At 43.3% G+C, this 26,977-nt stretch overlaps 1 protein-coding gene across 2 annotated transcripts in view; it reads right to left on the minus strand.

Annotated features, from left to right (window-relative positions):
* Prickle2 (prickle planar cell polarity protein 2) overlaps positions 1–26,977 on the minus strand; it is a 335,444-nt gene that overhangs the window by 277,187 nt on the left and 31,280 nt on the right. The window lies entirely within an intron of this gene.

A 26,977-nucleotide genomic window follows, 5' to 3' on the forward strand; every position in this document is an offset into this window, starting at 1 on the left:
GAAATATTACTGGGGATGACAAGCAGACTTCAGGACAGGTACTATGCCCAGGAGTAGGTGATCAACACAGAATAGATTCTATATTTTTATGTGTGTGCTTCTTTTTTTTTTTGTTTTTGTTTGTTTGTTTTGGGGATTTTTCTGTCTTACCAATTTTCATTTTTTATTTTTTTGTTTTGTTTTGTTTTATACAAAAAAATAATTTGACCATGAAGAAAACAGCAAAAATCTTAAGAAGAAATGGGGTTAATCTGTCAACCTTATTTCCCTTTTTTTCCTCTGAAATCCTAGCTCTGCTCATGTCCGCCATTACTTAAGATTAGTTTGTCCAAGCACCAGATTTTTACTCTTTTGCAGGGGTTGGGAATAGGGGGAAAGAGAGAAAGAGATTCCCAACTCCAGATCTTCGCACTCATGGAAAACAGGCAGTCCTTGGTCAGTCAGCACCTGATGTCACCCTGGGGCATGACAAAAGAGGCAAGACTCCAAGAAAAGTACAGGAACAATTGAATGGAAGGCCAACGGGGAGGGGACAATGATGTTGTGTATTTCACATGATTACAACAGTCCTGAAGGCTCATCTATCCATCAGTCAGTCCTAGGACCAGGGAGAGACACCAACTCAGACAAAGCCTCTCTCCAACAACAGCCAACCAGCTCTTGGTCATGGTGAATTTCATATTCTCTCCCCTTCCCATGGGATGCTTACATACAATAGGCTGCTCTGAGGGGACCAGCCTCCCCTTCCTTTTCCCTTCATTAACAACAGCAGGGGTCAGAAGCTGCAGACAAGGGATCTGCTCCAGACAAAGATGATTTAAATAGCAAATAAATACAGTATGTGGGAGCAATCAAAATCAGCACCACGAAGGCCTCACTCTGGGCCCAGAGCATTTTAAAGCATGAGCAGAATTGTCAACGAAGTATAAAAGAGAAAAGTAAAAATAAAACCTACCACCATCGGGGCACTGCTGGGAAGGAAAATGTTTTATGTTCTCCCTAACTGGAACCGCACCCTGGACCATCAGTGGGGCAGAAGCTGAGCTACAGTGGCCTTCTGCACTATCTGAAGTTCCAACAGAGGAATTAGGTTCATCTGGAGCTTTGGGGCTTCAGCATGGTCAAAGAGCTGCAGCATATGGATCCTCAAAGAAAAGATCATGTTCCCTGCAGAGCTGTTCCTCCTAACAGTCCACCTCCTACCACTTAACTGTATTCTCCCACTTGGTGTTCCAAAATACCTTCTTTCTACTGGTTCAATTTCTGATGCAACAAAGGAAAAGGAAAAGACAGATGGGGAGGGAGTAAGAGAGGAAGGGAGGAGAGGGAAGGAAGAAAACAATGATAAAGGGGGGAAATGGGGGACAAAGAAAGCAACAGAGGGAGGACAAACCCATACAGCAATTGAAGATGGGTTTCTGCCATATGCAGTCTTGCTCTGTTGGGGGCCTTAGTTAATGCATGATTTATTGGTCCAGGGAATTTTAGGAGGTGGTGTCTGTTCTTCTTTAACAATACAAACAAGAGATTGGACTGATCTAGTGACTTGTCTTCTTGTTGCATTTCACCACAAACACTAAATCAGAAGAATAATAGCACATATCTTGGAAGGACTACACTCTGAAAAGGGATCTCTCTCTCTCTCTCTCAATCTCTCTCTCTCTCTCTCTCTCTCTCTCTGTGTGTGTGTGTGTGTGTGTGTGTGTGTGTGTAGGCCAGAGGAATATGTCAGGTGTTCTACTCTAACATTCTCCTGAGACAGGGCCTCTCACTGAACCTGGAGCTAGGCTGACTGATAGCTAGCAAGCACCAGGCAGCCTCTTGTCTCTGCCTCCTCTGCCCCCGTGTTGGAGTTATAGGTATTGTGTGCGTGCCTGGCTTTTTATACAGGTTCTGTCTGGGGATTCAAGTTTATGTCCTCATGCTAGCTCACATGCATTCTGTCCACTGAGCCATATCCCAGCTCTCACAAACGTAGGATCTTAACCCCAGCTGATTAAGAACTTTCCAGCCAATGATGGTAATACATCCGCTACTCTGTCTCAGGATTCAACCAACTCAATCAATTTTTTAAAACTGTTTGTGGTGGTTTGAATATGTTTGGCCCAGGGAGTGGCACTATTAGGCAGTGTAGATCTTGTTGGAGTAGGTGTGGCCTTGTTGGAAAAAGTGTGTCACTGTGGGCATTGGCTTTGAGACCCTTCTCCTAACTCCCAGAAGCCAGTCTTCTGTTTGTCTTCAGAACAAGATATAGAACTTCCCAGCTCTTTCTCCAGCACTATGCCTGCCTGGATGTTGCCATGTTTCCTGCTTTGATGATAATAGACTGAATCTCTGGACCTGTAAGTCAGCCCCAATGAAATGCTGTCCTTTATAAAAGTTGCCTTCATACGGTGTCTCTTCACAGCAATAGAATCCCTCCCAGAACAATGGTCTTTGTAGATTTGCAGGCACAAAGAAAAACACCTTAGTTGTTATTGTTGCTTTAGAGAGAGGGTCTCTGGCTATGTGTATCTTGTTGGTCTCAAACTCATGGAGATCTGCCTGCCTCAGCCTCCTCAGGCAGGGAAGTGCTTTCCTTCCAACATGAGAATCTGAAGTCTATACCCAAACCCACATTGAAAATACAAGTATGGCAGTATTATTGTAATCCCAGTGCTTGGAGATGGGGTGGGGTGGTATTTCCACATAAATAATAAGAAATTTGGGTGATGATATCTCTAAATATGAAATCATTATGTATAATTCTCAGACCTCATATACATAGACGGAAAGTCACTTTCTACAAAACTGTCAATGCGCCCACATTTTGACTCGTCAAGAAGTCAGGTGTTGGAATTTTCCATCTGTAGCATCATGCTGGTGCTGAAGATAATTAAGATGCTGGAATATTGTAGATGCTAGATATTTGGATTAGCGATCTCCCTTTTACAACTTAACAATTGTTTGTTTGAGCTTCTCCCACAAGAAAATAAAGATCGTAAGTTTCAGTCCCCTGCAGCCATGGGGCAATTGAATCAAAGCACTTAGCATGTCAAACAGTAGGGAGTCACACCAATAAGAGTGAGGGCCACTTCTACTATTTCTGGTTTGTAAATTTCTACCACGTTTCATCATAATGTAGAGGTGTGTGTTGGGCTCCTTGTACACTCTACTTGGAGCAGGCTCCAGAGCTTCAGCCAGTCCATTTCCAACTTTCTTTCCCATCCTCTCACTCAGTCCTTTCTTCTTCTCCATCCAGTATCATTGCCCTTGCACAAAGCCTCTGGTTGTCTGTACCTGCCATCTTCACACTCATCCTCATGGGGGAGGGGGCTTTCAAAAGAGGGTTTGGAAACAGAAAGCAAACGATGGCATGAGACCACAAGAGGAAGAGGAAGGGAGAAACACAGGCCCTTCTGGTTCTTCAAGAAAAACAGACTAAGCCACATTAAGCATCACAGGGACTGTTCCTCAGTGACAGCTTGCATAGGGTCCTGATTTGTGACTAAACCATTATCTGCTTAAAGCTTATCCCTTGTTTCTGACTAGATTTAAGGTTACATCCATGGGAAAGAATGATGCTGTAAATCTGACAAAGTAACAACAGTTTTCTAAGCCCCGATGTTGGACCTACTACTGTTATTTTGATAAGTGGACAGAGCACCAAGCATCCCTTTAAATATGTATCTCTCTACCCATAGAGTAGTATGGTTTTCAGACCTCATTAGAGAATGTTCTTTGTGTCATGGATGACAACTGACATGGAAACTCACATGGTCAGCCACAAAAGTACATCTATCTATATTGCATGCCTTCAGCTTAAGGCTTTGGGACCATTAGAAGGGCAGAAAGGTTATAAGAATCAGAGATCAGGGAAATGAGAGTGAAACAGTGCCTTCTGAATAGGACAGGTCCACTGCACTCGTGAGCTCACTGTGGCTGCGGATACCTTCACAGGACTATACAAGATCAAACCAATCAACCTTCCCAGCATGGAGGGCACACAAGACCTGACCCCTAGATGAGATGGCTTTTGGGAGAGGGAGAGTCAGTTTTCTTAAAGAATATGGCCCCTAGTAAGTTATCAACCATGCTTCTGTGGATGGCCCAACACCCATGAGTATACGAGCCATACCAACTGGAGTAGATGAATGCTCTAGTCTACTTTTATTTCTGTGGGGAACACCCTGACCACAAGCGTCTTGGGGATGAAAGGGTTTATCTGACCTTACAAATTAGAGTTCATCATGGAGTAAAGTCAGGGAAGGAACTCAAGGCAGGAAATGATGCAGAGGCTGAGCAGAAATGCTGTTTACTGGCTTGCTTTTCAGGCTAATGTTTGGCTAACCTTTCTATACCTCCCAGGACCACCTGCTCACAAATGGTATTGCTCACAGTGGGCTGTGTCATCTCACATTAATTATTAATCAAGAAAATGTTTCCATGGATGCTCCCAATGGCCAATCTGGAATAAGCACTTTCTGAATTGATGTTCCTTCTTCCCAGTCACCCTGGTCTATGGCAAGCCGACAAAAAACTAACAATTATACTAAGATATAAATTTATTTTTTTAAAGTGCATGAACGAGTGAGGTAACACAATCACAAAAGAACTCAAATGATATGTACTCACTGATAAGTGGATATTAGCCCAGAAACTTAGTATACCTGAGATATAAGAGACAATTTGTAAAACACATGAAACTGAAGAAGAACAAAGACCAAAGTGTGGACACTTTGCCCCTTCTTAGAATTGGAACCAATCACCCATGGAAGGAGTTACAGAGACAAAGTTTGGAGCTGAGACAAAAGGATGGACCATCTAGAGACTGCCCTATCCAGGGATCCATCCCATAATTAGCCTCCAAACGATGACACCATTGCATACACTAGCAAGTGTTTGCTGAAAGGATCCTGATATAGCTGTCTCTTGTGAGACTAGGCAGGGGCCTAGCAAACACAGAAGTGGATGCTCACAGTCAGCTATTGGATGGATCACAGGGCCCCCAAAGGAGGAGCTAGAGAAAGTTTCCAAGGAGCTAAAGAGATCTGCAACCCTGTAGGTGCAACAACATTATGAACTAACCAGTACCCCGAAGCTCTTGACTCTAGCTGCATATGTATCAAAAGATGGCCTAGTCGGCCATCTCTGGAAAGAGAGGCCCATTGGACAGGCAAACTTTATATGCCCCAGTACAGGGGAACGCCAGGGCCAAAAAGTGGGAATGGGTGGGTAGGGAAGTGGGGGGAGGGTATGGGGGACTTTTGGGATAGCATTGGAAATGTAATTGAGGAAAATACGTAATAAAAAAAAGTGCATGAACTTTAGAAAGGGTAGGGTGTGAGGAGTATGATCAAAGGGTATTGTATAAATTTATGACATTCTCAAACAATTAATTAAAACATAATATTTTTAAAAGTTTGGACTGTCGAGATGGTTCAGTGTTTAAGAGCATTTACTGTTCTTCCAGAAGACTCAGGTGTGATTGCCAGCATCCACATGGTAGGTCTTTAACTCAAGTTCCTGCCTCCTCTGGCCCCCATGAGAACCAAGCACACATAGGGTACATAGACTTGCATTCAGGCAAAATATCCGTGTACATAAAATAAAATTTAAAAACTTAACCGTGGGCAAAGTTTCAATAGCACAGACCAATATAGAAATGACTTCTTGGGGTTTCTAAGTCCTCTCTGGAGACATAGATTTCTCTTCGGGAAGGCAAGTTGACAAATCAATACTTTTCACCTAAATCTAACTATAGTGATGACTGACTCACAGCTTCAGGAATATTTGCTAAACAGTCTGATGTGAAGTTCTACCACTTCATACATATTATTCTTTCAAATGCTAACTCATGTCTCTGGGTTATAATTAGGATAAGTATCTTCTTTTCATGTTCTTATTTGGGATGTTGGTGATTATTAACTAGATTCAACAATACCCATTCTGCCCTGAAGTCCTAAAGAGCCTATTATAATCTGCCAATTAACAGAAATCTAATACACATACAGATTTATAGTAGTCTTTGTACACACAGAAGGCACCAGGTAAAAATATTCCCACCAAGTTGGAAATAAAAATGGATATCAAACCAAAAACAATGGTTCTCAACCCTTCTAATACTGTGACCCTTTAATATAGTTCTGCATGTTGTAGTGACCTCCCCTAATCATACAATTATTTTATTGCTACCTCATAAGTATAATTTTGCTACTGTTATGAATCATAATGTAAATATTTTTGGACATAGAACTTTGCCAAAGGGGTCACAACCTACAGTTTGAGAACCACTGAAATATAACATTAAACACATAAAATCCAAACAGACCTCTGATGCTGCCAAGATTCTCAGGACAGAGACTAGGATTGCCAAAGAAAACCAATCTCCAAAGGTAGCAATTTGTAAAAGAAGAATGTCAGTTAACTTCAGAAAGTTCTGTTCAAGCTATGTATGTCACCACAAAATGTTAACTCTGGATAAAAACCACTGAAGTTACAACACTAAGCTCAGATGCTGGGTGTAGATACCCAGAGAACAGACTACATCATAAGGGTTTGAAGCAGAGTAGGGCCATGTGTAGAATGACAACCATCTAAGCTTATGTAGAACGAAGGCTGGAGAGATGGCTAAGAGATTGCAAGCCTTTACTGCTCTTCCAGAGGACTCAAGTTCAGTCCCCAGAACCTATGTGAAGAAGAGACTCACAAAGACATGTGATTTCAGGAGATCTGACATCATCTTCTTCCCTCTGCAGGCACCCATTAATGCATAGCATGCATACATAGACATATACATAATTTTTTTTTAAAAATCTTTTAAAAAATTACCTGACAGCAAGAGGACTAGCTCTCATAGTATCAGAAGGTACTATGCAAACTTCCCAGGGATAAAAGCAAGCCACAGTCCTATCCCGATCACACCCCCAAAACCATAGCAATGACCAGCATGGTATGATATCCTCTGAGGGCACAACAGCAGCTGTCTAATTGGACTTAGAGTCTATTACATGGGAGGGAAATCATACCTGGTACTGTAAACTTTAACATCCAAACTATCCATGGCTGGTAATGTCACAGACCCTAGAGGAGAGCCTACTACTATTTCCTAAATCAGTATAATTTCTCATTGCATTCTAAATAAATACTTATTCTTATACCTTTGGATACATATAGCTTTTACTCCTCGTCAAAGCTGCTGCTTCTCCTCTGTGCAAATGGTGACTGCTAGATAGATTTGCAACTGGTCAAAATGCAAAGAATGTATTACTGTGATGTCCAACAACTCCAACTGATATGCATACAATGTTATTCCTCCAAGGCTCAGGGAACATTGTAAAAGAGGGTGAGGAAAGATTATTAAGAGCTAGAGGACCAGTAGATTTGCTGCTCTAAAAGCTTAACAACATGGTCACCTAAATAAGGCAAGCACAATGATACCAGTTGACATGGAAACATTGATAGGGAAAATCTCACAAGTCACTACCCCTAGATGAAAAGATACAGGTATTCAATGGCTGCCCAGAGGGGGAGAATCCATCTTCTTTAGGAATGATCTCCCTAATAGATTATCCAATCGTAAGTAGTCAGCTCTAAATATGAGCAACACTAAATGGGCTTATCATGTTTATATACATATATATATATATATGTGTGTGTGTGTGTGTGTGTGTGTGTACACACACAATAATATATACAAAATATATATATATACACACACACACAATAATAAATCACAAATTTGAGAAAAAGAAGGGAGGTGGAAGGTGTCAGAGTAGAAAGAAGGAGGGATTGAAATGATGTAAACATAGTCCTCATGCATGAAATTCCCAAAGAAATAAAAGGGTGAGCAGAACTGTTTTACAATATGAGGAACATCACTGACTTCAGAACGCTTTGCATTCCTGTTCATTGCCTATGATGTTTACCCTGAATAACTGGACACATCCACTATAATGTATGTGTATAATGGATTTGAGTGTCACTCAACAAGGAAACCTGGCTGCAGGGTGAAATGGCAAAGCCACCCAAAGGCAAGAGAGATTTAGCACAGGACTTAGCACTTAGAGGCCTGGGAAACTTCCCCATGTGTGAGGAAGGAGGGTCACCAGGGTTGGCCCACAAGCATGACTTTTTGGTGGTCAGCATTCACATGCATACCTGTTGCAACACAGTGATAGGACTTGGTTGTAAACAGCCACCCATTTATACCTTCTGTAAGATATCCTCACCATACAAAAGGTTTAACTTGGGGTCAGAAGGGTTCCTCCAAGACTCACTCTCAGGGCTATTGCCAACTCTCAGGTTGTCGGCACTGGGCATCTGTGCCAGCATTTATTAAACATTTTGAACATTTATACAACCATGAGATGACTACAAATAACTCCCTTTGTTTCTTATTGTATACAAACGTAAAAAGAATAAACCCATCCTCTGATATCCATAGGGATAGATGTTGCTTTGTGAAATCCCAGATAAATGAGATAAAGTTCCATTTCTAGAATGACATAGGAAGGTACAATGATTAATACTGATCATCAGAACCACCTTAGAGACAAATCTCAGGGTGTGCCTGCGAGGGAGATTCTACATTGGATTAACTAATTCTGTCAGTAGCACCAGACCTTAGGCTGGGCCCTGGGCTGGATTAGGAGAAAGCACGCTGAAAGCAGCATTGGCCTCTCTGTTCTTGACTTTGGGTCCAATGCCATCAGCTATCTCAAGCTCCAGTTGTCATAATGTCCCAGCCTCAGTGGATTGCCCCTTCAGACTGTGAGCCAAAGTGGCTTTTTCCTTCCTTATACTTTGTCATATATTTTCTGCCACCAACAAGAGAAATAACCACTAGAGAATGTAATCAGAAGTTCTCTTCCAAGGTTTCTGTTGCCTAACACTCTATAGCAAAAGCATTACTACAACCTGAAGGGCCTATGAATGTGAGCCGATGAAAAGGAAGAATATCATGCACTTTACAATCCAATATTAGCCCTTTCTTTCCTCCTAGGACCTCTCACACAAGTCCTTCCCCCATTCCACCTTCCCCTTCTCCTTTGAGAAGGGGAAGTGCCCCTCTGAGTGTTACTCTACCACTAAACACCTCCCCCCCTTACATCAAGTCGCTATAGGACTAGGCACATCCTCTCCCACTCCACTGACAGGCAGGCCACAGGCTCAGGGACAACCCCTGCCCCAGGTGTTGGGGAACTTGCATGAAGACCAAGCTGTTCTTTTGCTAGAGAAGTGCAGGGGCCTAGGTCCAGCCTCTGTGCTCACTCTTTGGTTGGTGATTCAGTCTCTGGGAGTCCCCCCAAGGGTCCAGGTTAGTTGACTCTGTTGGTTCCTGTCCTCTTCGGGTCCCTCAATTCCTTCCCAAATCTTCTGTAAGACCCCCCCTCCCACACACACACTCTATCTAATGTTTGGGTGTGAGTCTCTGCATCTCTTTCCATTGGCTGCTGAATCAGGCCTCTCAGAGGGCGATTATTCTAGGTTCCTACCTGCAAGCATAACAGAATAGGGAAATACTCCTATACTGCTGGTAGAAGTGAAAACTTGTACAAACACTCTGGAAATTAATTTGGCAGTTTTTCAGAAGATTGAGAATAGCTCTACCTCAAGACCCAGCTATATCACTCCTGGGTATATACTCAAAAGATGTTCCACCATCCCACCAGGGCACTTGCTCAACTATGTTCATAGATAGCAGCTTCGTTTGCAATAACTAGAAACTGGAAACAACCTAAATGTCCCTCAACTGAAGAATGGAAAAAGAAAATATGGTTCATTTACACAGTGGAATACTACTCAGCCATTAAAAACAAGGGCATCATGAATTTTGCAAGCAAATAGAAGGAACTAGAAAATATGCTGAGTGGGGTAACCCAGACCCAAAAAGACATGCATGGTATGTCCTCACCTATAAGTGGATATTAGCCATAAAGTGCAGGATAACCATGCCATAATTAACAGACCCAAAGAAGCCAAGTAACAAGGAGGGCTCAAGGAAGGATGGTTGGATCTTTCTTACAAGGGGAAACAAAATAGATACTGGCAGTTGATTGAAGGAGAGAACTGGGTGGAAGAGGGGATGGTGAGGGGAACAGGGCAGAGGCAGAAGATCATGTGTTAGGAGAGCAAGGGAAAGAGAAGGGTGATTGGCCTGTGGGGGTTGGGGCATCTCTAGGACACGACAGAGACCTGGGATGTGGGGGAGGCCCCATAGGGTATATGGGGGCAACTCTAGCTGAGACTCCTAGCAGTGGGGGATATGGATCCTGAAGTGGCCACTTCCTATAGCAGGGCAGGACTTCCAGTGGAGGGATAAGGACACCAACCCACCTTCAAAACCTTCGACCCAAAATGTGTCCTGTCTACAAGATGTGCAGAGACAATGATAGAACAGAGACTGAGGAAATGGCCAGCCAATGACTGATCCAAATTGAGACTTATCCACTGACAAGAACCAGTCCCTGACACGACTAATGATACTCTGTTATGTTTGCAGACAGGAACCTAGCATAACTGTCCTCTGAGAGGAAGAATACATCTTAATCCCAAACATGTTCCCAGTACCTGGTTGCCGTGGGGAAACTCACAAAACAGCTAAGGCCTTTTGCCACCTGTGAATTTTAAGAACTGAGTGGCCAATGTTCAATTGTTGTTTTTCTTAAGTAGTCCTGTCCTTTGTAGTACACCACACACACACACACACACACACACACACACACACACACACACACACACACGGAGAGAGAGAAAGAGAGATATGAGAAAGGGGGGCAGGGGATTGATCAATAGTTCCTTGGCTAATCACAGGATTCTCTAAGAAGGACAGATCTAGAAATGTTTAGAGGACGTTTTGGTATTTCTCCATGTCGCCTATGTGAGTCCCAAGTCATATCCCACAGGAAACCTACACAGCTAAAGAGAGAAGGTGCTGTCTTCCAGAGAAAAGTCAGGCCACTTAGAACTTTTGGGTCTAAACTGGTTGTCAAAGGGGACTCTTGTAGGATGAAAAGGCTCCTCTTTACCTAGATGGTGGAAAGAATAAAAAAAGAGGAATACTTGTTCCTATTGACTCAGAACCCAGCCCCGATTTAATATTACCTTTTGTTGCCTTCCCAAGAACTTCCTCAAGTAGGAACTATTTTTCCATTTCATAGATGGAAAAAGAAAACAAGTTTAAAAAAAAGCAAAAGTATGCTTTTGAATAAATAATCAGGCAAACAAACAAAGAAGCAAGCAGCAGCAGCAGCAGCAACAGCATCTGAACCTAGCCCTCAGATCTCTCTAACCTCAGTCAGGATGTTTTATGGATTGATGGAAAGGACTGGAAGATACAGAAAAAGGAAGAGGAAGGACAAAGCAAAAGAAACGAGGACTGGTGTTTTTGAGCCGCATTCTATCTATTCAGACCTGGGAGTAACATCATAGTGTTCAAGAAGTGAGACCAGGCTTTCCCTAACTACTCCCAAGGCAAGGTGCACTTCCCTTACCATACTCTCCAGGTCCCCTCCTAGTGGACCCGAACCTTCCCAGAATTCCACAAAGACCTAAAGTCTGTACCATCTGAGGTAGGCCTGACTTCAATTGTCACCCACCTTAGGTCCTTCTCTGCCCAAGCTGTCCTTCTGTGGCCCTCTCAGCCTGTCCTGAATGCAGTAGGATGCTCCAAGCAGCTAAGTCCTCCCCATGACTCCTGTTGGGACCAATTTTCTCACGGTGTTGTTTATATCTAAGTAATCCCACGTGGATTCTCTTTGTGAAGAGTGTGTATCTTTAAGTATAGTGTATATTATCAAGCTATACATTCCATTGGCATCAGCAGAACCACCAATTTAGTGTCCGTTCTGTATATACTACTCCAGCTATTATACTAAGTCCCTTGGGGCTGATTAAACAATCCTCATTCCAATCCTATGAGACAGGGGCTACCCATATTGCTTCTTATGGAAAAATAAGATTGAATAGATTATGTAACATGTCTAGCTTTACACACACCTCTTTCTCCTTTGACAGTCTTCAAAGTACACACATACATGTAAGACAAAGCAGCAAGTTGTCAATATTTAATGAACCTTTTCTTTACTTCCCTTCCTCCCTCCCTCTTGTGAGTTTCAAGTATCTTCTAAATGCTTCATAAGTAAAAGAACAAGTCCCATTTGCTGCCCGTGGAGGAATCATAATCAAGTGGAAGATGCCCACACATCAGACAGACAGTAAGTAGAAAATGAAGTGTTCAATACACAGCTACAGGATCATGCATGCAGAAGACGGGAGACCCAGGGGTTCTCCAGCAGCATCCTTCTCAATGCTCCCAGCACTGAAGCCTCTCACAAACAAGCCTTTACAACACTCAAAGCAAAGGTGACTTATCCCTCCTCACAATCCTGTACCCTTAGCAACGGAGTGCACTGAGTCTGCATCGGTACCAGAGAGATTCTGAGTGTGTCCAACAGATTATGCTTGGCAGCAATGTGAGGACCTAGGCTCTTACTGTCCTGAGCAGTTATCGGTGGAATTCTGCAGAGAAATACACTCTCCTTCCTTATTTTCACAGATGATTGTTCATGACACTTACAAGCAGCATCAAATGAGTACACAGGTTTTATTTCCCTACAGACTTTAAATAACGATGTCCTGCCACGGGCTGAGAATCGGGTTGGCACTGCTAAGGACATGTCAGCTTGAAGCTACAATACCTTTGAGGTATCAAACATATTTGGGAAATAAAAATTTTAAAAGGGAAAAAAAAAAGCTATTTTCCCTGTGGAAATTTCGACTACTAGAACATACACTTTCCCCCAAGCCTGAGTGTATCAGTTACCTATTACAACGAGAATACTGGATGTAAGAGCTGTGAGTCATTGCTCTGAGTCTGTCTACAGGGCTTTCTTTAGCAGCTAGGTTGGCAGACCTGAAACACTGGGATCTATCCTGATCCCTTCATGTCTGGGACCAGACAGCTAACAGCCAGATACTTTTTTTTTTCTCATGGCAATGGCAAAGTGGAAGATGACAGCAGATCACGTCTACATTCCTAGTCTTTGTTTGCCTTAGGTTGACTGACATCTTACTGGCCCAGCAGGCCCATGGCCTGCTACCATGCTCCCTGACATGATAGCCATAGACTCACCCTCTGAGACCATAAGCAAGCCAGCAATTAAAGGTACTCTTTTATAAGTTGCGTTGGCCATGATGTCTTTTCACAGCAATAGAAAAGTAAGTAAAACATTAGTTGGAATCAGGAGTTGGTGGCCTATGGGGGCCATTCTAATTCAAACCATCACAAGCTCCAGGGAGTAATGTAGAAAGAAAAATAGCCCGGCATTTTGTGCCAGACAACCTTCTTTGCTTTTCCACAAAATGAAACAACTATCAATTATAGTCAAAATAATAAACTTAATGCACATTGATCTAAAAACATACCCTGAAAAGTTGAAGCACTTTTGTTGTTGCTATTCTTTTCCATACAACACTTATCTATGCAGAAAAGCAAGCTGTTGACAAAATTGCTTGGTGATATCCACTGGACTGCATATTATGGATCAAGCCATTTCCCAAGCCATTTGTTGGTTTGGGGATCTGCTGGCATAACCTTCTGTTTGGTGAAGTTCTCATTAGCAAATTATATCCCTGTCTAAATGATGGCTGACAAACATATTCTGCTCTTTCAAAGACATTTCATCCCAAGTCACCAGGCCCCAGCCTCAGGCATTTTGTTGTACTGAGAACAAATCCAGATGCCATTGTGCATCTTGGCCAGTGAGCAGGTGTCAGCTCCTTCCACATGACCTAGAGGCAGAGACCCAACTTTGGCCTCAGCTAGCAATGTCACCTCCGACGCTTACTGTTTCTCTGAAGTCCCACCTGGCACTCTAGACTAGCCAATGCTATGCCTTATCTGTGGCCATATGGCTGTCACCTCACCTCTCAGACCTTTGTCACCACCTCACTGTCTCAGTATTGTGGGTCAGCACCTTAAATACAACACAGCTGTGCTGGGGTCTCATGACTAAACTCCAACCCTGGGAAATACTTATTTTTATACTTTCCAGGGATTCCTGAGCTATTTAAATTAATTAATTCACGAGAAGCTGTCTTTCAAAACAAACAGCAAATATTTCTTAAAATAGGTTTTGGGGACACCTTTTAAAGCTACTGAATTGTACTTGGTAAAGCAAAGAAAGCAGAAACATCATTCATTCTCTCTTGCTTTCTGTTCACCAATTTTAAACAAACAAACAAACAAACAAACAACCCAAAAACCTGCAAAGCATACTTGAAAAAGGAAAAATAAATTTTAAAAAGGGCGACTGTCAATCATATAACTATGATTAGGCAGAACCCAAGTAGTTATCAGGAGAGGGTCCAAAGCCGTGTTCCATGGTTAACACAGGTCTTAGAAACGTTTACGAAGGGCAGCAACTCCAGCACAAAGGGCTGTGCCGTAGAGGACGTGGCAGTACCAAGGCTTCCATCCTGTTGAGCATGTTTCAACAGAACAAATAGTGTAGCAGTCAGATCCTACCAGAGCCAACGCCTTGGAAGCTCATGTAACAGAGAGACCCTAAAGTACTCTGTTAGTCAGGGTTCTCTTTGAAAGACAAACAGGAGATAAACACACAAGACAGATGTAAATCAGCAGGCAGAGGAAGGAAGGCACAGGGACTAAGGATAAGAGATCAGCTCCCACAACCACAGAGGCTGAGAAAGCCAAACCTTACAGTGTGTGCTAGTGTGCAAAAGACCCCAGTAGATGCACTGTCCCCATTGAAAGGCTACCAGGCCAAAAGAGCCAGTGCTGAGCATGAGGTGGGGAGGCTGGTTAACTCCCTCACACTGTAGGGAGGGTCAGTCCAGCTTGCCGGGTAAAACTCACCTCTATTTTGAAGAACAATCTGCTTTACTGAAGCCCAAATGACTTAAATGTTCATCTCATCCAAGAATACCATCACAGAAAAACCTAGAATACTGTAAGATCGACTAACTATCTGAGGGTGCACCTTGTGGCACAGCCAAGTTGACACACAAAACAATCCATCATGAACGGCTCAGTGGATTTAAAAATTCTGGAGACCTTTACTCAGGCAGATTTTTCTAGATAGGATGTGACAATTTCACTAAGAGCAGGTATGTGCTAGGAGGAAGAGAGGGAAGCCAAGGGGAGAAACCATTAACAGACAATGAGTCATCAGATCAGCAGCCCCTGGTACTCCTTCATCTGTATCTGCATCCCTAGATGAGGCTAACCAGCAGCGAGGAGGGTTACGTGGGAAAGCAATCAGAGAGCAGGACTTCTAGCTTGTGCAAGTACATGCACACCTATTAAAATCGAGCTCACAACTAGGGTGGATGTTTTCCTCGGACATGTTTCTCTCGTTTATAATTCATGGGGGGTGGGGGGTGGGGGGGTGGTTCTTCTGTGAATCCTCTGAAGGCTGCAGAGCCTCAGGCTGTAGCAGCAGGCTCTCAGTCCCAGCCCTACCTCCATTTTCTCCTTAAGTGATCTCATTCACAGATTTAAATACCATCAATATGCCTGTGCTTCCCAAATTTATGTTTCCCAGCCCAGATCTTCCCTAGCAAACAGCGATTTCATATGGTACAGCTTAATATAGCAACCAGCAGAAAAAAAAATTCTCACTCCTACCATCAGCTAGCTAGCTAGCGCTCTCTCTCTCTCTCTCTCTCTCTCTCTCTCTCTCTCTCTCTCGCCTTCTGGTCACATGGTTTGTAAACCCCAGAAAACCCATTAACTCTGCACCCACTGCCATTTATAACCTCTGTGAACTAGCTGCAAGGTGACTGTTCTACTTTTTTTTTTTTTTTTTCTGTTGCTGTGACAAAAAAACATTCTGATGAAAAGCAACTTAGGGCAAGGAAAGATGCATCTGACTCACGCTTACAGGTCCCAGCCCATCATTAAGAGAAGCCAGCACAGAAACTCAAGCAGCAGCTTGAGACAGACACCACAGAGGGACAGACACTCCTTGCTGATTGGCTCCTTTGTACTTAGCTCTCTTTCCTGTACAGCCTGAACCACCTGTCTAGGGATGGTTCCGCCCACAGTGGTCTGGCCCTTCCTACGCCAGTCAATCAAGACAATCTTTACAGACAGTCTATGGGTCAGCCTGATCTAGGCAGTCCCTCCACTGCAGCTTTCCTCTCAGGTGACTTCAGAGGCTAACCAGGAGAGGGACCAAGCTGTGCCTGTATTTACTTCAGAGGCATTTAGACTGTGGCTTTTCACTCCAGCATCTGTCCAACTTCTATCAAGTAGCTCCTGGGACCTGGTACTGGGTTTAGAGACCTGTGATCCAACACTGGCTAGAAATGCTCAGAACAAATCTGTTGGCTGACTGATGCCTCAGAGAATAAGACTCCCGTTTGGTAAAAATGCCCACCAAGGTTGGCATACCTGGCGGTTGCCAGGTAACTGTGGGGTGGAGTTTAGACAGAATGCTAACAAAGGCTGCTGTGTAAGCGTGAAGACAAGAGTTTGATCCCCCAAGCCCATGAAATAAAATACAAAAGCTGAGCATGTAACATGTACTTGTGACTCCAGAGACAAAGACAGGCAGATCCTTGGGGCTCACTGCCAGGCAGCCTGGCCTTATTGGTAAGCCCCAGGTTCCCAAGAGACACACTCCAAAAAAACCAAGGTGGACCACTCCTGAGTTTGTGTTTTGTATTCTGGGAATGAGCAGAAGCGCATGGGAGCTGGCCAGGCTTGCAGAACCAGGACCGTAGCTCCTATTGCAACATTCCTAGGGAGCAGAAGCAGGTTACTGCTAAAATTGGATCAGGCTCAGCACAGTCCTGATGGATAAGCTGACCCAGCTTCAACCTTCTGAGGAGGCATAGGCTCAGCTGGGGGTGGGGGGCGGGACACTAGAAAAGAGTAACAAAGCTCTTTGTCAACAACAGCACCTCCACCCCCCAGACATACCCATTTTCCTAGGAAATCTGTCCTCCAAGCTTCTGTCTCCAATGGAGAGGAAATAGGGGTTTCAAGAGCAATTTACCTGATACTCCCTGTTTTAAAACACATGACCAACTTAAAGCCCAGAGAACCACATAGCAAACCTGTCAGTTTCAGGGTTTCCATCTCCCCATGTGTGAACTGGCAATAGTAAGCAAATCCACTTAATGGGGGATCTGGGCTTATTTAAAGAGTGCATGAAACGGCCTTGGGAGAATGCCTGGCAGGAGAGAGTGAAACACACGTTTGGGATTCATACCCTCCTTCCAGGCTTGCCTCCTCAAGAGGGGACCGAGAAAATCTGACAGACCATGCGACAGTGTCCTTCCTATTCTGCATATGGAACAAAGCAAATAGGGGTTGCTTCTCTAAAATTAACCCCTTTCTATCTTTGAGCTAGAGAAACTAGACCTAACAGTTGTAGCAGGGGACAAGAAGGGAAGGAGGGCGCGGGGGACTCTTCACTTCAAGAACAAATGGCCTTCTTTAAACAAAAGGTGGGCTGAGGGGGGCAGCAAGGGATTTGCCTCTCTTATGAAGCCAGGCTAATTACTTTTCTGTAGGTTTTTCAATTAAATAAGCTCAGGGCCAAGGACACCTCGCCATATGTAGGAGACTGCCCTCTGCTGTGGGTTTTCATTACTGCAGGAAGTTTGGGTGTTTGGATTTTTCAGGTCCAGGAATTAATTCTAGGACTGTTGCCAGGAGAGGATGCTGGCCTATTCAACTCTGCCCTCTGCCCTCCAAAGAGAAAAAAGAACCCCCCAGTGTTTGCAATCAAAGGAAGAAATGTTTGGGGAGCATCCCAGACCAGAGGATGTTGTTAAGAACAAAACTACTCACACCCCTAATGACTCAGCCTTAAGGCCAGGGAAAGGCTCTCATGAACAAAGGCAGGGCAACTGTGGAACCATCCCTAAGGCTCATGCACACAGCAAGCTGTTACTCAATACCAGGTGGTGACCTGGAGGAATCGGCAAAAGGAAGCTCAAGTGATCAGAGTAGACTCACGATACACATCCCCTGTCCCTGGAGGGAAGTCTGGGGAAGGCCTGACAGGCAGGGAGAAAATTCATGACTCTGGCTTGTTGTGTATGGAAGATGGGGCACACACAGCACAGCATTGTGTGGCGATCAGAGGACAGGTCTGTAGAGTAAGTTCTTGCCTGTGCCTACATGGATTCCAGTGGCCCAACTCAGGTTTCCAAGCTTGTATAGCAAGCACCTTTCCTGCTCAGCCATCTTCCCTTGCCACGCTGTTTATTTCTTCTAACTGATTTTCTGTAATATTGTCATTTTCACTGGCGATTATTACAGATGTTCTACGGATATTCCCACATTTGTGAATAGCACGGATAGCCTACAGTTGCACTGAAACTTGGAGCTGCCAACATATCAGTTCCAACTTCTGCTGGGAGGAGCCTAAGCTGGTGAAATAAACCTTACCTCTACAGCTTAATAACTTTCTTTTACTTGGGGATGAGGGTTTCAGGACAGGGTTTCTCTGTGTAGTCCTGTCTATCCTGGGACTCTCTCTTTCTCTGTAGACCAGGCTGGCTTTGAACTCAAGAGATCTGCCTGCCTCTGCCTCCCATGTGTGGCACCATGCCTGGCTAACAAATTAATAATTTTAAAACTTGTGCAAGGCACAACTTTATGAGCCTGTTTTCTCATCTATAAAATGGGATTCCCACTTACCTTAGGGGGTTGTAGAGACTGGAACTCATATCGATATCAGTTAGCTCTGGAAGATAGTCATATTAGCCTGTGCTGACCTGTGGCTTGGAGTCCAGTCTAAAAGGATTTTACATGAAGGTAGGAAGCTGAATATTCTACGAGCTTTGCTTGAGGAATGGGGATGCCTCGTGAGGCAGAGACAGGGGCTCAAGTTTCACCTGGCTCTGTTATATCACGGCTCTGTTAGGCAAGCCCTTTCACCTCCCGGGCCTTCATCCTCCATGAAATAGTAATTATAAAACAACACCCACAAACAACAACAACAAAACACTCTTAGAGAATAGTAGTAGGCAAAACATTTTTCTAAGACACGCAAATAGAACACATAACCACAGTGATAAATATATTCAAGGGGCACTCCTGTCTAATGGTGTGTAACAAAGAGAAGGTGAACTAACAGTACTTAATTATGGATCCTCAGTCATAAACACTGATATTCTATAGGTTAGAAAAATATATGAGTTCCAATGGGATCCATTTATTGAGAACTAACAATCAAAATGAGATTTCAATTTAAAGGGGTTTTTTAAGAGAACGGGAAGCTTACTATCCTATTATCCCTACTATTATGATTGATGCTGCTCTTAGTCTAGAGAGGCCATGTTCATGAAGTCATAGCCTAAGATCTGAGAGAGTGAATGCAAGATTCAAAAGTATCCTCAAATTATGTTAGGACAGGACGGGTAAACAGAGGCAGAAGAAATCTAGCTTCCAGAGAGAGAACACAGCTCAAAAAGAAAAAAAAAAAGTTAAAAAAAACCCCAAAACAACAAAAAACCCTACTCTCTAAAAATGAAGAGCACAGTCTAACTGAAGTTATTAAATGGCTTATAATCAAGCCTGACTTCATTCCTGTACCGAAATGTATTAAACATACGGGTCAGCTTTCAAAAGAATGGCCCCGTTTGCTTTATTATTCTTGCATAGCTCTGGGCTGTTACTGCAGGCTCTCCAACTGGGCATCAGCAGAGGTGGGATTCCAATAATCTCTACAGCACAGTCCTGGAATCTGTATGCAGGAACAGCTCCAGGATGTCACAATTAGTTCCATGTGTGAGAAAATGTGAGATATAATACATTTATGCATTGCCCTGAAAGATGTCTTGTTTTCTTTCCTATTGTTATGTAGTTTTAAAGAGAACCTTTATATCCCTGCTGTGGGACTCAGATTCCCAAGGATAAATGAAAGGGTTAGAAACAAAATATGTAGATAAAAATGTGTCTATCAGGACTCTGGTCATGAATAGCCCTAAATCAGAGGATACATCTGAATATGGATATAGGAAACTTTTGAAAGGAAATCAGTTAACATTCATTTAACACATACCATCTTTTCTTACTTAACTGTTATTTGGTCAGGCTAAGGGAAATAGCAGAAAGGAAACAATCAACTGTTAGAAAAACATCTTCTATTACAGGAAAGTTGGGTAAGGCCTCTTTGTTGACATGGACTCAAGCTCAAGAAATTAAGTACCAGTCATAGCATCTAATAACAGCTTTTAGCCAGTGTTAGGATGTATGCTTAAGCCTCCATATGCAGTTAGCTTTCCGTGTCTGAGAGTTCTATGCTTGAGATACGTAGTTCACAAGGTTACTATAGAGACTAAATAATGATGACTACCACAGTCTATGGTTGATATTCACAGGCTGCTGTTTCAAAGACCATGTGGATTGAAAATTCTGAGGAGATGGCAGTCCTTTCTGTAAATTAGCATAGCATTTGCATTTAACCTGTACAGGTGCTCCCGGATACTTTCAAGCATGTCCCACTACAGCTTCAGCGCTAGATGTGCTGCAGGCTAGCTAACCATATGGCCCAACGCAATATTGTAAAATTAACATTATGGTTAATTTTTTAATGATTTTTATGATTTTATTTTGCATCTTAATTATGCAGTTCTCCTGCACGAACTTTGAAGACTGTCATGCCACAATGTCAAAAGACTAGGCACACGTACACCTTCCTCGCCTGTAAATCACTTTTACCAACTGGATCCAAGAGGTATGCCACATGCTATCCTTAGTCTAAGATACTTTATGGCAAAGAAAGGACCCTTGTTTATGTTAAAGTAACATTTTGAGTAAAAATCTTGTTTTTCAAGCATTGACCAACAGGGTATGTGAGGGCAGAAAGTCTTCCATGGAGGAATTTCTCAAACTACCAAGGGCAGATACACGCTGAAAAAATTAATGAGCACAATTACACTGTAAAGGTGCAGAGGTGGCTGTTATTTAAATGTTAATGACTTAAGAGAGGGACATTTTTCTCAAGGCCAAACTTAAAGAAATTCCAAGTCTATGGTGCCAGCAAGGAGGCTGTGTGCAGCCAAGTGTGGAGGTGGGAGCTGAAGTGGGCTTCAGAGTGGCTATTGCCTGTTAGCCAGGCAAGCTGCCCTGTGTCACACTCTTGTGGACAGCTTTTGGAGGAAGAATTACTTTCCAGCTAACTGTCTTCACTGAGAGCAGAAACTAAAACAATTCCTCTGACCACGAGCCACAGGCCTCCTGGAGACAAGCTGAGGGAGACCTCTTATCACAGCCACATCAAGAATGGTTCTCCCAGTCAGACCCCACTGCCTTCCCCCAAATCAACTTCACAAACGTTTAACGGGATCCAGCAGCTGACATTTATCATGTTATGTTGCTTTACCACAGGTCATCTTACTTAATTTTTTATCAGCACACTCCCATCAAACACACAGATGTCAATCAAATTGAAAACAACAAAACAAAACACAACACTAGGAAGGAGAGGCCCAATTTTCAGTACAAATCTCTAACTACCAGCATGATGGTCTTGACTGATTGCCAGGTCCCAGAGGACCTTGTTTGCAAATATAAACCCAAACAAACAATGACAGAAGATTAAGTCCAGCTCAACAATAGTTGCTCATTATTTTTATAAGGGAGTTCCGGAGGCAACAGGGTACCACCATGTTGGCAAGAGGCTGCTGAGTAGAGAAAATCTTCCTCATTCTCTAGCACACAGAGATGAGGGAGAAGGAACCTGGCTATCTGGTAACCCAGAGGAGAGCTGAATACAAAACCTGCCCTCAGCTGGTTGCACTCAGGCAGTGCATACCCAATGCATTTTCCAAACATTTTGGAAATGAGAATGCTTCAACTTCTTTTGAGATTCCTCTCTCAAGCTCTTCTCCCAAGTCTCCCCAAAGGCAAGCACTACTCCTGTCTATTAACTTCTCCAGAAGCTTCTGATTCGATTCGGTCATGGCTGGGTTTCATTAGAATACAGTCATCACAGGAAACCCTGGCCTGCTCAATTTTGTCTTGTACCCAGCCTCAGTAGAAGCACTGGACTAGAAACTGCTCTTGAAGCCCTGATTGTGATGACATAAAATTTCCTAGTGGGGAATTATACATTCCTGGTAGTATTTTGAGCATCTCTTTAATTATACCTGATCCCAACCTGTGAACCATGGTCCACACACATCTTAGACACCTACGACTTTAGCCCAGAACGCATCTGTGGATGACAGTATCATGGCACACTGTCAAAAGGTTAGGCATGGCTATAAATCACCAAGAGACGTCTCATTGCCAAGAGCATTCGAGAATGAAGTAGATGAGAAACTAATGAAAAGCTACTTTTAATGTCCCTTTAAAAAAATCAATCTTCACATACTTCAAAATGTATGCTGTTCTTGAGTTGTCACACACCTTGATAAGTGACAAAGGTTTGGGAACCTGAGCTTGTATCCTCTCCATGACTCTCCACTTGAGTTTCTCTAACTGTGAACAAAGGAAGGTATGTGAGCAGTACTTTTTCTTCTCCCCAAATCATGACGGGCTGAAGGCTGAAGTCAAAGGCAGATGCTCATCTCCATGCACTATGATGAAAAGAGCTGAACAGGAACCCTTGTTTCTCATTAACTGACTGAGAGCTAACAGGGCACTGTGGAGTACAGGGGTGGGAGTTAGTCTGAAGGTTTCCCATGGTTACAGCTACCATGGAAATCATTTTCTTCTCTGGGGCTTTCAAAGATCTGGAGCCTGGCTTCAATCACAGTTTAAAGGAGAACAAAGGTAGAACATGGACAGGAATTGCTTTTTTGTTGTTTTTTTTTTTTTTATTTGAAGATTTAAAAGATTCCCAACTGGGGTGTTTGGAGGATGGGCACGGGCACCAAAGGCAGCAGCAATGTCAAAAGGCTCCATATCCAAGTGGCCCAGCAGGGAACAAGATGAACCCTCATGGCCTTGGGGGAAACTCACACTCTCTGGACCCAGGCAGAAATAGATTGATCTTTTCAAAGTACCAATCGAAACATGTCACGTCACTCCTATATAAAATTGTTCAGTGGCTCCCCACTGCTCTTAGGATAAAATCGTTAATCTCCATGACAGTCTGGCTTGGACAGTTCTGTTCTGGCTCATCTGTCTGAGTCTGCCTTGTTTCCTACATATTAAGTAGACTGGCCTGAAGTCCATTAAATGTGTGAAGCTGCTTTCTGTTTAGGGTTTTGGCATAAAGACCAGAGACACTCTTTCCTTCACTTGCCTTCTATGCATGTATCCTCCGCTTCTCAAATTCAATGACATCTTCTCTGGGCCTCCTAGCTCTGTCAAACTGTGTCTTCCCCACAGGGCACCTTCTATTTGATGTTTCATACTTTGTGAGCACAAAGAAGCAACATCTAACCTTAGTGACAGCTTGTGCTTCATCCTGCAGTTCTGAGGCCTTCTGGCACATGTGTTCAGTAAAAGCTCAGTCAATAAATGATTGAAGGGTGTGCCGTGAGGAGATCCATCCATCTCTACCTGCCTAGGATATCACATCCATGGCCAGTTTTGAGTAGTCTCATAATAAAAGCCGCATGTTAGGTAAGACTCAGGTTTTAGAGTCAGTATACAAGGTCAGATCAAGGACAGCAGTAATTCTTGACTTGGGAAAATTTGCCCTACAGGTGACATGTAGCAATGCCTAATATACTATTGATTGCTACAGTGAAGTCTAAGAGACCAATGCTGCTACGAACTGTCCTATAATGTCCAGGAAAGCCTCCAGCAAAGGAAAAATCTAGCTCAAAATATTAGCAGTGCTGAGGTTCAGAAACCCTGCTGCACAGGATCATGGTCCATTAGAAAAGGGTGTTGTGAAGATGCATGCCATCTTAAAGAATAACCACCTCTTCTAGTGTACACTAGCCACTTTCCTCCACTGATAATACAGACATTGAAGCTTCTACTAAACACTACAGAGAGTCACTGGCTTGAACTGAAGGATTACAGTGCATTAAAAGGCATATGTCCAAAAGCTCAGAATACCCAAGATGCAATTCACAGACCACATTAAGCTCAAGAAGAAGGAAGACCAAAGTGTGGGTGCTTTGGTCCTTCCTTAGAAGAGGGTAACAAAATACTCAAGGGAGCAAATAAGGAGACAAAGTGTGGAGCAGAGACTGAAGGAAAGGCCATCCTGAGACTGCCCTACCAGGGGATCCATCCCATATACAGTCACCAAATGCAGACACTATTGCAGATGCCAAGAAGTGCATGCTGACAGGAGCCTGATATAGCTGTCTCCTGAGAGGCTCTGCCAGAGCCTGACATATACAGAGGGCAGATGCTCGAAGCCAACCATTGAACTGATTGATCATGGGGTCCCCAATGGAGGAATTAGAGAAAGGACTGATGGAGCTTAAGGGATTTGCAACCCCATAGGAAGAACAACAATATTAACCAACCAGAGCTTCCAGGGTATAAACCACCAACCAATGAGTACACATGGAGGGACCCACGTCTCTAGCCATATATGTAGCAGAGGATAGCTTTGTCAGGCCCTTGCTCCCATGAAGGCTCAATGCTCTAGTGTAGGGGTATGCAAGGGTGGGAGGCAGAAGTGGGTGGGAAGCAGGAGGAGTGAGGATGGAATGGAACTTTCTGGGGCGGGAAACTGGGAAAGGGGATAACATTTAAAATGTAAATAAATAAAATATCCAATAAAAAAAGAGGCGTGTGTCCTTAGGTGCTTTATGCTTACATAGAGTGGTGAGCAGTCTACACTACCAGAGGCTTTCAAAAACTAAGTCCAACAAGAGTCAGGAGATCCTTTTCTCTCTGCTACGATGCAGATTTTAAGTGTCCCTAAGGCTCATGCATTTATGGATTAGTCTACAATACAGCCATGTTCAAAGGTGAGATTTGGGGGAGGTGGCGGGATCATGAAGGTTCTGACCTCATCAATAGGCTACTTTTTGAGAGGTAGTGAAAACTTCACAATGTGAGGCCTAGGAAAGCCGATGAGGAATCAAGTCACTGGAGGCTCCTGAAGGGTACGCTTTGTCCCCAGCCTTTGTGTTTTCCTTTAGCTTCCAGCCACCATGAAGTGAGACTCTAGCTCCACGGCACACTCCCTGCCATGATGCTCCACCTTGTCCTAAGTACTAAAGCAATGTAGCCAGCCAGTCATGAACATGACTTCTGAATATATAAGAGCCAAGGTAAATCTTCTCTCCTTCATATCGATTTTTCACATGGACTTGTCATGAGTGGTAGAAAGTGGACTAACAGGCACGGCTGGTGGTGCTTGCCTCACATATCACATAAAGCAGGTGTGATAGTGCATGCCAGTGATCCTAGCATGTGGGAGATAGAAGAAGGATAAAAAGACAAAGGTCGTCTTGAGCTGAGGCTAGTATGAGCAACATGAGACCTTGCCTCAAAATTAAAAGCAAAAAAAAAAAAAAAAAAAAAAAAAAACCAAGCAAACTCACTCACTGAGTAAGACATCCCGGTTATGTTCACACTGGGGATAGATAGCCTAAGTAGAGGAGATGTAATGCCTGTATTTCCATTACTACAGCTTCTGTCTGTCTTCCCAGAGAACCCCACCATGACATCATCAACAAGACCAACTTTCGAGCAGTGAAATTCTCCTTCTTCCACCCCAAAAGCCTCCTACTTTCACTTATTAGAGATGTACAAATTCCCAGATAAAATGAACCTGTACATTCGTGGAGCAAGGGGCCACTGGGGTCTGAAGGGAGAAGGAAGCAGTATCTGAGAGGGCTTGGGGGGAGGAGAGGGAAGGGAGAAATGTTATAACTACATTATAATCTCAAAACTTAAAAAGGAAAAGAAAAGAAAAGAAAAGAAACTGAACCTGTTAAAAACTGTATCCTATGGCTGGGGCTAGGTTTGTGTGTGTGTGTGTGTGTGTGTGTGTGTGTGTGTGTGTGTGTGTGCGCCTCATCTTTCCTGTATAAAGGCTATGACAGTGCCAGCCTGGAGTGGTGATGGGGGAAGAGCAAACGCAACGCTGAAGTTAAGCACATTAGGTTGGGGGTGCCCAGGTTCTGACAAAGATGTTTCCCATGCTCTGTGGTCCATCAAGAGCTCTGGGATCATCATTTTCTGGAGCTGACTCCTCAGACAGGACATTCAAACAGTAAAAGACAGCTGCCATGTTTCTCAACACAAGGCTTCCACAGTCCAACAGAAAATGCCATTAGTCCAATTACCCAGGTCATTGAAGCTAACATATTTATCTATTCTGCTGTATGTTCCCATCGTGGGCTCTTCGGGTACTTGATGGTAATTTTGACAGTATATTTGTGTAGGGGCAATACTTGGGGAGCCACCTGATATTCCCTCCCAAACGGAAACATTCATCAAACTACTGTTGAAAGACATAGATTTCCTATCTCCTAATTCTTGCTCACATTCCTAGGATGAACTCAAAATTCCAAATGTTTACTGAAAGGTCCAATGAGGTTGGCCACGCAGAGGACCATGAATAGTGCAGCTTCCAACAAGGCAATGACAAACGGCTTTCCATGACACAGTTAATGTTGCTCCCACGGCCATCTCTGGAAATACCAGCCAGTTTTTGGTACTAGACGTGCTCTTGAGAATAACACCAATCCATCTCTGCTGATCTCCTCTGTGATAACTTCATAACTATTTATGGGCAGCTTCAAAAGCTAAGAAATGCTAAACAACGTGGAGACAATTTGGTGAAATGTTAAACATTTGTCCTGGCTGACCTGACATGAGTTTGCTTGGGCAGTTCTGTGGCCACGTAAATTATCAGTGGAAGCCAGATTCTGTGATAACATCTCTTAAAAAGAGAATCATCCTGGGCTGGACTGAGGAAGCACAAAACCAACACACGGCTATTTTTAGAAGGCTGGCACTTGAGAAGAGATAAAGATTTTTAAAAGAAGTAGAAGAAGAATATGATTACAAGATGAGGAAAAATAAAACCTGTATCATCTTTCTTCGCAAACTATTCTTACCTTTTCTACCCTAACCTGA

Source organism: Mus musculus, chromosome 6 (genome assembly GCF_000001635.26).
Source record: "Mus musculus strain C57BL/6J chromosome 6, GRCm38.p6 C57BL/6J".
Lineage (NCBI taxonomy): Eukaryota > Metazoa > Chordata > Mammalia > Rodentia > Muridae > Mus > Mus musculus.